Below are 4424 nucleotides of genomic sequence, written 5' to 3'. Positions count from 1 at the left end.
CTTTCCTCCCCTTCTTCCCTCTACTCCCAGCAGTCTTAGTCAGTGGCCAAATCTCCTTATTGATTCTATCTCAATAACATCTCTCGAGTCAATCCTCTCCAGTTATATAGTCATACACACACACACACACACAAACACACACATACACACATATACACACGCATGCGTGCACACACACACACACATGCAAACACACCTACCACCAACACCACCAAGGCCTTCATCACTTCTTGTCTTGAAAATTGCAATAGCCTTCCTACTGTTCTCCCTGCAGCTAGTTTTGCTCCTCTACCATCCATCCTTCAAATGGCAAAATAATCTTTTTAAATCATAAATATGACTCATTCCCTTTCTTTATAAACTTCAATATATGTGCATTTCTTTGTTTGATATTTAAAGTCCTTCACTTTTTCCTTCAGATATAGCTTTCTGAACTGAATTCACATTTTTACCCCTTACACACTTTTAAGTTCTAGTCCAAGTGATCTTTTTTCCATATACTCCATACATGGCATTGCATCTCCAGCAATCTCTTGCAATTAATCTCTTGCTTTTAATTCCTTTGCACAAGTGATCCTTGGCAGATCTGAAATGCCTTTTCCTCATCACCTCTGTCTCTTGGACTCCTTAGACCTACTCATAGGTCCTGCTCAAGAATTTACCTTCTCCACTAGATCTTCTCTGGTCTCCCAATTATGTGCTTCCTCCTCTACATTCAATCAATATGCATTAATTTTGAATTTACTTATCAGTAAACTCATTGTTTCTTCTGAGTAGAATATAAGCTCCTTGAGGGCAGGATGAATTTTTTTTTTTTCTGTATTCTTTGTGAAAAGCAAAGTGTTTGGAACTTCATTGATCCTTAATGAATATTTTCTTATATGGAACAAATAAAATGTTATAAACAGAAGAAATACTGGACTATATCATTTTTGAGATATTAGGAATCTTAGAGATAATATAGCCAACTCATTTTACAGTAGGAGAATTTGAGACCACTGAAGTGAAATGACTTACCCAAGATTGCATAGTGATTTAGAAGCAGAACATTTAGATACAGTGGGGAAGGGGGGAAGAAAAGAGGATGTTCACTTTTATAACACCTATTCTACTAAGAGCATTTTATAAACATTATCTCTTTTGATCCTCACAATAACTGTTTTTAATTCCTATTTTGCCTTTGAGGAAATGAGATAAAAAGTGGTTAAGTGACTTGTTCAGGGTTACCTATTTAGTGTGTAAAGTTTCATTTGAAATCATCATCCTGTTTCCAGACCTAGCACATTTATCTATTGAACCATCATAAATGAATCTGTAGATGAAAAATAAGTTAAATGTTTATTTTGCTTCAGGTCATGTGCTGAGAATACCTCTAGAAATAGTGAGATAGCCTCTCTTTTAAAGAATCTTACCATTTTTTTAAGAGAGGAAAATAACCCAAGTTGTAGAATGGTAAAAAGGGAAGGGATTTGGTCGGGAAACACTCAGGTATGGAGAGTTAATCAGTAGAACCATCAGCTGACTTGTCCTTTCCAAAAGCAATGGTATTGTTGGCTTGCTTACTGTGTCCATAAAAAAAATCAGCAAATGAATGAATGAATGAATAAATAAATGAGTAAATAATGGAAGGTGAAAGTCAGGAAGGGAAGAAGAGCCAATGGTGGGAGCAAGGCAAATGGTTTAAATAGACAAATGAAGAGAATGTGATGTTTGCTCTGAAACCATTTAGTAAACTAAAAATATTGGGTTCACTCAAGACTTTTTAATCCTTAGTGTAAGAGTTCTAAGGGTGAATCAATTAGTTTCTGAACCAGGAGCATGGATTAGGAAAGTCTGGTGCTCAAGGTATGGGTCTAGTATAGACAATTAAGGTGATAGCAATATCAGTAGATGATGAGATGACATGAGTGTATGACTGGATAATGCCTCAAAAAGTCTCAAAGATTGTTCTTTTCATTAAAAGACATGCACACAGTCTGCAGCATGATCTATACTTCATATAATTCTTCCTTCTTTGCAAAATCACAGTTAACCTATCAAAGTCTTTCTCAGTGACCTGAGGTAGCCCTGGATGGAAATTATATAGAAACTTGAAATGGAGGAGAAAGATGCTAGTCTAGGAGCCAAGAGATCTTACTATTCTGTAGCAATAATTAGCCATGTGCCCTCAGTTACTTATTCCTCTTTACTTCTTTGCCTTGAGTTGCATCTGTAGAAATGGGATAATAATGCCTACCCTGCCTTCTTTAAAGGAATGTTAGGTGATCATATGTGTCAGTACTTTGAAATGAATTTTATAAGGATTATAAGAATTTTCCTTATAGTAATAATAGTATTTATAGAGAGTTTTATGGTTTACAAAGAGAGTTTTCCTAAAAATAAGATTGTTAATTAGATAGTGCAGACATTATCCCTGTATTATATGAAAGGAGGCTGAAAGGGGAGGTGAGATTTGAAGCCAGATCATCTGGCCTAAATCTAGTTCCCTTATCATTCAACTTTTCCCAGCATCCTCACAGGATTATAGGACTGTGATATGAACCATCTACAACAACCCTTTAATTCTATAAGGGACTGTCTAGAATGGTCCTCTCATTTTACAGAGGAAGAATCTTTTCAGAAAGGGTTTAGTAATATGTATAATTTTTTCAGCGTTGAAGTTATTTTATTGAACTTTTAAATAGGGAAGAGAGGTACAGATTTGGGGAATGAGGGATTGCTTGTCCTTTAGGTAATAAAGCTCCAAGCTCAGTGCATTGTGGTCACTGAAAATTATGACCAATATGACCATTCTCATGCCATTTTCTTTAGCTCTATGTAATGCTAAATGGGAAGCTCAGGTGGCATCATGGATAGAGTACTGGACCCGGATTCAGGAAGACAGGAGTTCAAATCCAACCTCAGACTAGCTATATGCCCTGGGCAAGTCATTTAACCCTTTTTGTTTCAATTTTCTCTCGTTTAAAATAAGCTGGAGAAGAAAATGGCAAATCTCTCTAGTACCCTTGCCAAGAATACATATCCCAAATGGGATCACAAAGCATCAGACATAACTGAAATAACTGAACAACAACAAATGTCAGATAACCTACTAAAGGGGGAATGCAATTTACCCAGGGAGAGGTATTTTTTAAAAACTCAAAATATAAGTAGGAGAGAAAGAATAAAGAAGATGATGGGAATACTGGTTACATAATCATGAATTAGGACACACTTTGGTCAATGCAAAGTCCCTAAAGTAGGAATCTGAAGGTAAGTTTTAGTTCTACTTCAGCAATGAACAAGACATTAGTTATTTCAAAGAGTGATCGAAGATAAACGCACTCATTTGTATAAAATATTTATAGCATCTTTTTTATGGTCATTAAGAACTAGGAAATAAGCAGCTACCCATCACCTGGGAGAATGACTGAACAAAGTATGGCACATGATTATAATGGAATTACTGTTTTTAGTCATATCTGACTCTTTGTTACATCATATGGGGTTTTCTTGGCAAACCAAAAAAATGGTCTGTCATTTCCTTCTATAGGTCATTTTAGAGATGTGGAAACAAGTAAAGAAGGTAAAGTGATCTTCCCAGGGTCACTCAGATAGTTAGTTTCTGAGGCAGGAGTTGAACTCAAGTTTTCCTGACTCCAGACACAGCCCTCTATCCACTATACTAATTAGTTGCACCATATAATTCTTGTATTATAAGAAATTATGAAGAGGATAGTTTCAGAGAAATTTCAGAGAAACTTGGGAAGACTTGTCTGAACTAAGAAGGAGTGAAGTAAGTAGATCCAAAAGAACAATTTATATGAAATGAAAAGAATGTTATTAAAAACAATAGTTACAGCAACTTGTAAAATCAAGAATTCTGACCAATGTAGTAACTGTGAGAAATGTAGGGTGTTGTTCTTCACAGGGTGTGGAGGGGAGCCCTTAGGGAATCCATTACAAAGGGGGAATGGCCCAGCCAATCACAAGACTGGATGAGTTTTCCTAATCCTATTCCAGGGATATGAAATCCCAAATCTATTCTCAACAAGTCAGGAGTGACCTAGATATATTGACTTAATGCTACTGAGTTTGCACAATTAGGTAATTGCATATTAACTGACACACCCCCTGTGATGATTGGGGTTCTTTAGCATATCATGCATCAGATGATGTGGGGGGGATCATATTAGGGGCATGCCATGGAATGGGTGAACTTCTGAGATTGTAACTCAAACTCTGAGAGCCTATGAACATCTAAGAAGGAAAGAAAAGAGTTTCTGAAGATCATAAATTACCTGACTTTGAAGACTAATTCATGCTTCACCCCTAGGTGAAGTACCTGTACCTTGTAAGGTGTATCTTGCAAGGTTCATGAATAAAATGTACAATTTTCTCTCACTCTAGCAGGTTTTTCTTTTCAGTCATTTATAACAGTGACC

This window comes from Macrotis lagotis, chromosome 1 (assembly GCF_037893015.1).
Source record: "Macrotis lagotis isolate mMagLag1 chromosome 1, bilby.v1.9.chrom.fasta, whole genome shotgun sequence".
In the NCBI taxonomy this organism is placed as follows: Eukaryota; Metazoa; Chordata; class Mammalia; order Peramelemorphia; family Peramelidae; genus Macrotis; species Macrotis lagotis.
The sequence above is the reverse complement of the archived record's forward strand: the minus strand, read 5'-3'. Positions refer to the sequence as shown.